Source organism: Triturus cristatus, chromosome 6, assembly GCF_964204655.1.
Source record: "Triturus cristatus chromosome 6, aTriCri1.1, whole genome shotgun sequence".
Taxonomy (NCBI): domain Eukaryota; kingdom Metazoa; phylum Chordata; class Amphibia; order Caudata; family Salamandridae; genus Triturus; species Triturus cristatus.
Window position 1 is genome coordinate 326,751,112 of NC_140589.1, and position 12,122 is coordinate 326,763,233.

Consider the following 12,122-nt stretch of genomic DNA (forward strand, 5'->3'; position numbering starts at 1 on the left):
TCACAGACACTTCTGTTTGCATGTTGGCTGTTCTCTGGACTTTCTCCAGCTCCCTCCATGTTGCTCAGCAGTTGACTCTTTTATGCATGTGTTTTCTGTTTCCATTGCACTGGTGTCTAATGTTCAAGTGGTTGCCAGCACCAGTCATTCCGTGCGGAATGGCTTACACTCACCCCACACACATCCAGCACAGGCGTCACTGTACATGCGGCCCTGCCAATAAAGGGGCCGGGCGCATGTGTCCATAGCCAGTTCAACATGATATCTGCGTGTGTCCCTGTGGTCTTGTTGTATGCATGAGGGCCCAGGCCCTACACCATTACATTGTGCTGTGTACATCGGATGCAGACGTGTCACCGCAGGCAGCGGGTTGGAGCATGGACATGTAGCTTTGTCGTCACCCACACAATTCGCAAGGGTAGTGGCCAGGGCCGTCGTACGCAGAGCCAACATGGGTGTGTGACTGCTATTTGAGCGCCTCAGCCCATGGTTCTGTACTGTGAATGTGCATCTGCATGTGTCTCTATGGCAGTGTGGGTCTCCTTAGTGGGATGTTGGTGGCCCCTGAAGGGTGATAGACACCTACGTATGTGTCCTTGTTCGCATTCCATGGGTTCGGCCCACACCCACACCTGTTGAGCCACCTCCTTTTGGTGTGCAGGAACATGGCATTGGGGTGCAATGTGTGGGTGGGTGAAGTGTCATGAGCCAGCTGTGCTTGCGGATGCTTCTTGCTGTGTGGTATGTTGCAGGCTCGATGTTCTCCTCTGAGTAGCTTGGCTGTCCGGGTTCTGGTGGGGGGTTGCGTGGGATATCCATGTGCTGTTGTAGGGCGTCGGTGTCAACGGCGTGGTGGTCCTCTCCGGCATCACTGATGTGTTGTATTCTGTGCTCTGCTGAAGGAGTTGTGTGCCCCTCTGCGATGTGCAGGGGAGGTGCGTAGTGACTTTGTGTTGACATATATATTAGCGCATTGTGCAGGTTTGCATGCAGACTGTATGGCAATGTACATTGTGACTGGGTGGGGGGTGCTGGATTCTTCAGCGGGACAGTGTACATTAGGTCTACATGACAGATGTGAGGTCGTACGCGTACATTTCCATTTCACAGTTTCCAGCTCCGTCAGATGTAGTAGGCATGTTTCTGTGCATGTGCAGAGCCAGTTGTGTCCTCTGTTCTGCAGTGTCGGCTATGCACGTTGTTCCTCGTTGTCGTCAATGTGGGTGTGCTGTTCATGCTATGTGTATGTGCTGCAGTGTGCCAACGGGATCGGGCCCATGGACCTGGGTGATTGTGGGTGTGCAGTATGCTACACCTCGTTGTGCATGTATGCCATTGTGCCCACTCCCCCCATCCCCCCCGTCCCTGTTTGTAGCACTCCCTGTTGATGTTGTGTCAGGTCCTTTCGAGCTGTGTCCGTACTCCCTACTCCTTGCACCGTCTCCACACTGATGACTGTGGCCTGGGTTTCCTTCAGCGCCTCTGGTTGCGCTGGACTGCCACCTCCTGTCACCATTGCTGCCTTCCTGTTGACAGCGGGTTTGTGCCTGGTTTCGGTAGTCACGTCATGCCAGCGCCTATTGGCCTCCTGGATTGGCCTCCTCTGCACTCCGACTGCAATCCAGGTGGTCTGCTAGTGGGTCAGTTGCTGGTAGTGTTCTGTCACCTCTGTGACGCTGGTCCTTTTTTCCTGCGGCCTGCACCCCGTCTTCCTCTCCCTCTTCTCCTCGGCCTTCTCCGACCCCGTTGTTCCTTGCTGGTAGTCTGTGGGGGTTGTGGGGTTCGAGTTGCCCCTGCGCTGTGTCAGGGTGCATCCATGTTGCTACGCACATTGGATTGGTTTTAGTGTATTTTTTCTGTGGTTTTTATGGTGCATTGTTCCACCAGAGGAGTGGGATTTGCAGGCCTGTGGCTGGTTTTCGCTACTTTTTGTACCGCGGTTGGCCTCATTGCATGTTTTTTTGCGTTCGCGTATCACATTTATGTGGCGTTGCGTTGATTTTCAAGCGGAGATTTGGCGCGTTATTTGGTGACTATCACATGCTACCACCTTGTTGTGAATTCCACATTGACACTGGGTTATTTTCCCGCAATAGGCTGTGATATTGAAAGTTGCATAACGATACACTCGCGGTAGTTATCACACGTTCTTGTGAATTTACCCCTAAGTAGTGAGACTACAGGCTACCAAATGGCAGCTGAATAAAGTCTCTACTCAATGTCTGTCAAGTGTAGCATTCTGCATCATACGTAGAAAGAGGAAAATGCCTCTGAGGATTGTTTTTGTGCAAGAAGGCATCCCATCTTGCACATAAACAATCTTGCCTGTAATGCAGGTACCCTCGCACCATGGCACAAGGGTGACAGCATTGACGTTAGGCTGTACACAGTGCACCAGCGCAGAGAGCAGGACTGCACCATTTTGTAGTAAATATGGCACATTCCTGCTCTCTCTATTTGATGCAGTTGTCTTGCTGCTCTTCTCCTTTTTGATAATCATAACATGCTTCAAGATTTAAACATTGCGCTGCATCAATTATTAGTAAATCTGGCCCAATGTGTCCCTGGAGACAGCAGCATTCACAACGCACATGACTTCTATATATACTATAAGAGAGCAAACCCAAACGGTACACACACACAGGGAGAAGGGCACCAGTTAAAGGTTCATTAATAACCTCTTCCAGTGTAACAGCTATGGGTCAGATGCCACTACAATATCAATCAGTTGGCAACAGCTGTTGGCCTCCTTATAGCCTGGTGTGAGCTAGTAGTGGGTAGGAAATGGAGCTTCAACATCTAACAAATACTTGTGCTGGCTGGGAGAATCCAAAACGACAATCAGCAGCTTCAGTGTACTCTCAGCTGCTGAATTAACAGTGTCCAGCATCAATACATATCGGCCCAGAATTACTAACATTTTGCACTGGGTTTTCATCACAAAAGTGACGCAAACCCAGCGCAAAGTGTTGTGGTGGGATCTACTTTCCAACACTAATCATGTGTCCCTGACATACAGCAGTTATCTATACCCATGCTTACAACATGCACAATATAAGGTGGAATGTCAGGCCCTGTGCACACAAGAGACTGCACATAATAAGGCCATGCATGGCTTGTTCTATGCCTCTCTGTCTTGAAGTTATAAATGTTTTTATGTAGCATGAACAGTGTGTCCAAAGATCACGCACAGTGTAAGCTGTAGCTCATGGCTGCTGGTCATGGCCCAAAGGGTCTATGCACTTGTGTGCAGTAGATATAGCATAAGACTGAAAGGCTTGCACAGTGCACCCTCCCAATGTGTAATATAGCCCTGTATGTAGTGCACAAATGACGTAGCCCAAAAACATTCCATGTGCATACTACACAGAGAGCCTGGTCCTACTCTGATCCTCTGTGCGGTGGACACAGGACATGGCACTAGGCACAGTACATACATACATGGCTTGGCTGCAAGCCATGTTCTTTATGATCTTTCCTCCTGTGAGTCGCAAGCATTGAGCACAAGCATGTCCTGCATATGCTACATGTAATACCATGCGACATAGCAGAATACATAATGAAAAAGAAATGGCCTTGGACAAAGCCCTCTGTCCTCTACATATAAGGGCATCAGAAATATAAGGCACAGGCACGGCCTGCATTATGAATACAGTTTTGTCATCAGTAATGTATGTAATCTTTGACGTCAAACGTGAAGTCATGAGCAGTTCATTCTGTGATTATATTTGCTTGGTTAACCATAACTGTCAAATTCCAGTGGCTTTTAGGTTTTGGATAAAAGATGAAGAATGAATAATAAAGGCAAGGATACATGAAAAAAACAGGGCCTTGCCCAATGAATAAGATGGGCAAGGATACAGGTCAAAACCAGGACAATAACCTTTGATTAATATAGGCAAAGATACAGGTAAAAGCCAGGGCCATGCCCAACGGCCTCGGACAGACAAGGATACAGTTCAAAGCCAGGACCATGCCGAATGAATAAGACAGGGAAGGATACAAGTCAAAGCCAGTGCCATATTCAATTAATAAAACAGGGAAGGATACAGGTCAAAGCTAGGGCCATGCCAGGTCTACCTCGCTTAATCTCCGAACCCTGTTTGCAGTCCTTCATAAAATAAACCCCGAGGTCCTTGCGGCAGCAATTCTGTTAGACACCGAGAAGGCATTTGACTCCTTGGAGTTGCCTTTTTTTATATCCGTAATGCTAAGGATGGGTATGCCCAAGGGATTTGGGCCAAACACAGCGATGCTGTGCAGCGTCCCCACTGCGAGACCGTGACTGAATGGCTCGCTGTCTCGCCCCTTCTCCTTATTGCGAGGCATCAGGCAGGGTTGCCCCCTATCGCCGCTTTTATTTATACTTGCGATGGACCCGCTAGTCAGACACTTCCAAGAGAAACATCTACAAAGGGGGCTGCAGTATAACACTGGACCATTGCTAGTTTCTTTATACACGGACCATATTATTCTTTTCATCCACAAACCTCAGGAGAATTTGGACCCCATGGTACGAGAAATCATTTTATTTGGACAATTCTTGGGCCTGGGAATAAACTGGCGTAAATCGGTAATATTTCCCTTAACATCCAGCACAGTACAATGGGAATGTGAGTTCCCACTAGACTGGTGAACAGACTCGACCGAATATTTGGGCATTCATATCTATCTGGACACCGCTCAATTGCTTAGGCCCAACTATGGCCAAGCTGTCCACAATTTACAGGCGCAGATCGAAAAATGGATACGCTTTCCCCTCTCTATCACGGGACGGGTAGCCCTGATTAAAATGATTGTACTTCAGAAATTTCTGTACCTCTTTAATAACATTCCAATCCCACTACCGAATAGCTTCTTTTTAACGTTACGTTCTCACCTGGTCACACTGACATGGGGAGGTAAATGACCTCGAGTCCGGTGGCATGTGTTGACCCTTCTATACGACAGGGGAGGGTTCAGCGTCCCAGACCTTCAGCTCTATTACTTGGTGGCCCAGTGCAGTTATGCATACACCTGGTTCCATCCCGATGCTAGGATTCCATACCTGCGGCCTGAAGCAGTCTTGGTATTACCTGACGCCTTACAAATGGTGCTGCCCAGGGGCCTGACCAGAGATCCCAAAGACATTCAAACAGTTTCCACCACTAGTTGGGCCTGGGACAAGCTGGGGTGCATCGCAGGCTCTCCCTTATTATGTATTTCGGCTCTTCCGATCCCCAACAATCGCAGGATACCGATCATGGGGGAGAAATTAGTACAGCACACATTGGCCAAATTTGACATCACCACGTTTGGGGACCTGTTTCCGGAAGGGCATATATTCATGTTGACGGATGAGGAGCGTTTCCACTCCGCCAATTTTATGGATAGGTTCGTCATGAGCCAGGTATGCTTGGCCTTAAGGGCGACTTTGCCTAGTTTCCCCCTGGAACCAGATTTGTTGGCCCCACTCACGATGACGATAGAGAGAGTGCAAAGGGGGTGCACCTTATTTCTAAACTATATCACACATGCTTAACTATAATCCCTGTTGAAGATGATAAAATTCATAGGGCCTGGGAGGAGGACCTGGGACATCCCATTCTTGACGAGCAGTGGGTTAAATGCTGTTCCCTGATGAAAACTGTTTCCCTTAATTCATTTCAAATTCTTACTTAGACTGTATGTGACTCCAACGAAATCACACAGGCTTGACCCGACCAGACCACACAACTGCCTAAAGTGCAGGGCCCCGCAGGCAGACTTTGCACACCTCACTTGGACTTGCATTAAGATACGAGCTTACTGGGAGGCAGTGCACAAGACAATCGGGGATATGATGGATCTAGATGTGATTCTCACGCTGGAGGTGGCCTTATTGGGTTATGTGGCCAATTTTCCTAAAAACATTTGGAAATTTGTCGCCATTAGTCTACTGCTGGCAAAGAGAGAAATTGCCATTAATTGGGAATGTAAAGCTTCTCCTATATTTAAGAATTGGCTGAATAGCCTAACACACTGCAACAACAATAGTGATTTATAAGCCAGCACTTTGCCACGCTCCTCTCGGCCAAAAGACATCTGGGACCCACTCAAGAGCTATGTGGCCACAGAATGCTTGCCCCCCTCCACACCGATTGAGCAGGGTAGACTCCCTACCGGCGTGGGTTAGTGACGCTGCTGGACTAGCCTGAATACCTTTGTTAGGACATCTGGCAGTGGGTCTGCCGCTCTGCGTACCTGAGATATTCTGGTTATGTTGTACCACAGTATGGGGATTGGGGAGGTGCTGGGACAGCTGCGAGCACCTTATGGGGTGGATTTCAGTATATATCTGTGATGTCTGTACATGCAGGTCAGTGTTTTTGATCATATTCTACCTCCGTTCGGACTACCTTCAAGTTGTCATAACTGCGACAGTTAATAAGATAGGCAAGGATACAAGTCAAAGCCAGGGCCATGCCCAATGACCTTGGACAGGCAAGGATACAGGTCAAAGGCAGGGCCATGCCCAATGAATAAGATAGGCAAGGATACAGGTCAAAGGCAGGGCCATGCCCAATGAATAAGATAGGCAAGGATACAGGTCAAAGGCAGGGCCATGCCCAATGAATAAGATAGGCAAGGATACAGGTCAAAGCCAGGGCCATGCCCAAAAGCCTCGGACAGGCAAGGCTGGTGGGCAAAGGACATGGCCAAAGTCTGAAAAGATACAGAAGATAGAGCAACAAGTAACCTTCATATTTCGTTTTAGCGCAGAGACCATTTATTTAAAAGCTCTATTAAGCCATTGATCCAATCATCCTTTCATTAATGCACTCTATATTCCCACACACTTTCCATGTACACGAACTAATCCAAAGTTCGAGAAGTGCACATCACAGTTCACGAACCCTATGCTCATTTATCTACCCAGTCCACTCACCCTCCCTGCCTAATAACTCATCCACTATCGCACTAATTCATCCATTCATACACCGTCTGGCGCAATCGCCCATCATTAATCACACTCCTGTACATCCATTGATCCTCACAACTTCATTCAACCATCCTCACACCTTATTGTTTAAGCCGTTCATCCACACATTCATTCATCAATTCTCAAATATACATTCATCATAATCCTATTCCCCTAAATCATATTCATCCCTCCACCATCAAACTGTGATTAGTTCATCAAAGTATCTAGTCTCACAATCTCATTTATGCATCGTCAATTCTCCAACCACCCTCACCTCCATGTACCTGTATACACACACACACACACACACTCATGCAAATACAAGCAAACCCACATGACCTTCAATAAACAATCAAACCAAATAGAAGTTTTTTGCAGATTTATATAGGGCGAAATCAACCCAAAGGTATGAGAGCGCTTTACATGAGCATCAGTTCCGTAACAAGAACACGTTCATTTTTGTTAGGCACCGGGAGATTTAGGGGCATATTTACAAGGGATTAATCTCCGCTTTTTTGGCTTAAAAAGCCAAAAAAGCGGAGATAAAACTATCGCCCTATTTACAAGAGGGTGCTAACATGCATTAGTGCATGTTAGCACCCTTTTACCCGATGCCTCCTTTTGCATCTCTAATGAGATGCAATGTGGGCGTCACTGGGCGTTCCCCGGATGGACTACCTTGCAAATATTGCTGATGTTCACATCGCGATATTTACAAGGCAGCCCACAGGATTTTAGCACACGTTAGATTTTGGTGAAAATGGCCGTTTTCGAGAAAAACTAACGTCTGCTAAAATCCGGACTTACCTATGCTTTACATAGGGGGTGGATTATGCTGATAAGACCCTGTGGGTTGTATCAGCAAGGTTATCGTCGTTTTGCATGGAACATCGCTGGAAAACCAGCGATGTTCCCTGCAAAACGGCGATAACCTCGCTATCTCTGGAATTTTTATCGCCCTGGAGAAACGCGTTGTTAATAACACGCTACCAGGGCGATACATTCCAGAGATAGCCTGCGATAAAAAAGTTATCGCCTAGCACGGCCAGCGATAATTATCGCTGGCCGTCGCTCATATGCCCCCTAAGTGATTTGCCCAGAATTACAGGATGTTGAGCCGACGCCGAGATTCGAACCTGATTCCTCAGCACCAAAGTCGGCAGCTCTGGCCATAAGGCTGCATCCTCTCTAGAAGTTGAAGGGCCCTTTAAAAGTTTTCACTCCAAGGCCTCCCACTGGTGAAAGATAATTTAACGTGGGCCCCATAATTACATACTCTTTCTCTCAGTTATTATATAAAACCATACATGTTGTGAGCAAGCTAAAACAATGTATTGGAGTTTGAGGGCATTTTATCTAAGAAACGTACACAAAGACCGAGAGGCAGCGGCACATTTCACATTTAGCCTATTAAATAAATTATTTTAAAAAACATTTCAAGCATGCCAAACACTTCAAGTGGCAACAGATCAGGTATCTTGAAATAAAAACTCCATAAACTATGTTCTGAGCTATTTTGTCTTGTATTAAACCCAGGCTATGAAATGAAAAATGTGTTAGAAACAAAGGGGCAGATTTACAAGCCCCATACACCACACTTACGCCGCCATTGCGTCACTTCTGTGACGCAGCGGCGGCGTAAACCATGCGCCACGTTGCGCCTTATTTACAATGTGACGCATCTAGGCAGATGCGTCACGTTGTAAAGCCCTGCGCCACATAAAACCTGCGCTGGGTTTCATGTGGGCGTTCCGGCACAGGGTGGGCGTTCCGTTGCAGTAAAGGTGACGCAGTGAAATCTACTAGATTTCACTGAGTCACTTTTACGTCCATGTTACGTCAAAACCCTGCGCCTGCTTGAAGCAGGCGTAAGGAGTGATGCAGCATGTTAGGCGTAGGGCGCCTCTGAGCATTGCTGAAGCCGCGTCACGCTTGCGACACGACTCCAGCACCTTCATAAACGTTCCCAGAGGAATTATTTCTCACACACTAGGTCAAAAGTTGGTGGTTATATTCAAAAAAGGAGTTTAAGAGGGAAAATATACCAGGCCACCCTCCACTCAGTCAATAATGCAAAACAAAAGACCTGGTAATATCAGAGCACTTTTTTGATTACATGGGATTAATAGAAGGGTAATGTGAACATCTATTACACCATCAACAGTAGTTCTTATCATGAACTATCAACAAAATCCCTTGTGCCAAAGAACCTAATATTTAGAAATTACAAGAATTGAAAAAAGCAACCAACCATGTGAAAAATATGGAGGTAGGAGTTGACAGACGACGGGATAGGTCAAATTAAATAAAAAAAATAATAAAACCACTTACCTTGTGCTTACCACATTGAGTGCAAGGTAAGTGGTTTCATTTATTTTTTAATTTAATTTTTAGGAGGATGCTCCTCCCCTAAGGCAGAGGAGCGTCACCCCACTTCTCGTTATTATCATTTTATTTTTCTTTGCTACAGGGCTGGATTAGGGCAGGGCTGGAGTCACAGGCGGAGGAGTGGTTTTCACACTCCAAGTGGGCATGACTGTTTAGCTGGCCGTTTTGGCCAAGCCAAACCTTCATGCGCACTTTTCATATTCCCCAACAGGCTGTAATGCACAGCCTGGTGAGGAACATGCACAGGTTCCCTGTCCCCATCTGAGAGATGAACCACGGCTCTCAGACCAATCACAAGGCAATCACAACGCTGCATTGCAGCGTTGTGATTGGAAGTGGGGAGCCTGGGTGCTTCCTGGTTCGGACCTTGCCAAGAGCGGAAACGCGATGGAGAGACGGCAGCCATTTAAAAGGTACGTGTTTTTTTATTTTGTTTTTTTCTCCAAACCCCCCCGCCACCCCTGTTCCCTGCCAACCACCACTGTTAATTTTACCTATCCCGTCATCTGTTGACTTCCCCCCAACCTGCCCTGCCCCACGGCCCCTGCCCCACTACCCCACCGCTCTTACCTGTGCCAGCTACGCCTTTTGAAGGCAATGAGGCCGACGTGGAACACAGGAAGGCAAAAAGATAAGGGGGAGACCAAAGAGAGAACGAACATGTATGCAGACAGCAAAAGCAATACCACATGAGGGAAAGAGCACAGAAGACATTAGAGAGATATTCCAAGGAGGATGAGCGATTCCATCGAGTGATAATGTTACCATAAGAAGTGTCTGAACCGCCAGCGACCAACATAAGGGGACTAAAAGAGATAGGAGAGAGAGAGAGAGAGAAAAGCAGGTGGAAGAGACACAAAGAAACATTAGGAAGTTCGCTGGACACATAAGACAGAGAGAGATTCCAGGCAACAAGAAAAAGGTGTAGGTCATCAATAATACCAGCAGGGCACATTTTGATTCTCGGTAACACTAGAAAGAATGAATCATCTGATACGAGAGGGGAAATTCAGGGAGAAAGAGACAGAGTGGAGAGAGGCAAAATGGAAAAAAAGAGAGGGGCGTCTATGGGTTGGCTGCTTTGACCAGAAAACAGGTCATCAGAAGTGTGTCTTGTTGTCGGATTTCAGTGGCAAAATATAAATGTACTGTTCTAGCTCATGATTGCTTCACTCTTTGAAACTGAGTCTGCTGTAGTTTCCAGGCAGTAATGCGAGTTGCTCAGTATTTTGCTTTGGAAGGGCTGTTGTATTATCCTATTCATTGCTGATCAAGATATTCCATTTTGCTGAGCCCAAATTCTATCTCTATACATTCCGTGAGTTCAGCTGTTTCTGTGAGCCACAAGCTCATTCTGTATTAACATCGGTGGCAACAACTGCATGCGGGCCTTTTCCAACATAAATAACCACAGGTCAAATAATAATTATGTTTGTGGACGTTTAAAATATGTTTCTCAAAGTCAAGAATTTATTACATTTTTACAAATGTGCACTTTTTGTATTTACCAGCAAACGTATATTATTATCTGGATGTTAAAAATACACGAAATTCTGGTAGCTGTGTGAGTATTCCAAATTAGAAACACTGTTTAGTACGAGAACTAACCTAAGAAAGAAAGCTACTAGAGGGGATCCGAATCTGTACCCTCATTAAACACTCAGGAATCAGCATGGCGTGGATGGAGGCAGATTCTTGAAAAATACCTTTTAATGTTGCCAACGTGGATGGCCATCTGAGATGAAAGTTCATTCTAATTAAGGTCCGGACGTAACTGAAATGACAAAGAGAGACTAGATGGAGTCTAAAACACCAGAGAGGCATAGATGAGACAGAGAAAATAAATGGAGATGGAAATGCAGTGAGGTGTGAAGAAAGTGACTTACTTGAGAGAAAGAGAGATTATCTGACACAGTGAAGACGGGGTACAATGTGACAAACTAAAGAACCCTGGTGTGCAGTAGGAGGGGAAAAGATGGGCTGTTAGCATGTACAAAACATAAAGATGTAGTTTGACTCAACTGAGGGACAAATGGTGTGCAGATATATAAGTTAAATACAGAAACGAAACAGTAGAAAGACAAGAGAAGATGGAGAGCCACAGACAGATGTTCAAGCACACCAGAGAGTCAAAAAGATTATCTCAAGTGCACAAGAGACGCGGGGCACAGCAGACACACCAGAAAAGCATAAAAGCTTGGCCTATTGGATGTAAACAAAGGGTGGTAACACATCAACCATCTAATAAACCAGACAGGTTGCCTGCAGGGTCAGAGAAATTGGACAGAACTTACCAAAAAAAGCTGACTCCATTAAAGAAAATTACATTGATTGTGTGCTGAAACAGTTAACGCATAGTTTGCGAATAAAATCGGATAGGGCGCACTTCCACTGGCATGTTTTTGGTTGACAGCAGTTTCCCTCTTATATTGTATCACTCTGTCTGAACAAATCAGAGGCTTGTACGAATTCAATTACACTCACCAGAAGGATTCAAAGAGTTGGGTGATACCAACAAATTCACCCATAGATCATCAGCCATACCAGAAACAGTGTCTTTCCTCTTTCTGTGGGCAAGATCATAGCTGGGGATCATGAGGAGCAGGGTTTCCCCAGAGTGCACGAGTCCCACAGAAGTAAGCGCTATAAATCTTTTGTGTATTGAGAGCGAATACATATAGACCAGCCCACGATGCATTCATCAGGAAATACAAGATCCTTTATGGCATAGTATATAGTTTAATTTGGTTTTCAGCTTTTCCTAGATTGGATGTAGAGAGTCTAGCCTTTC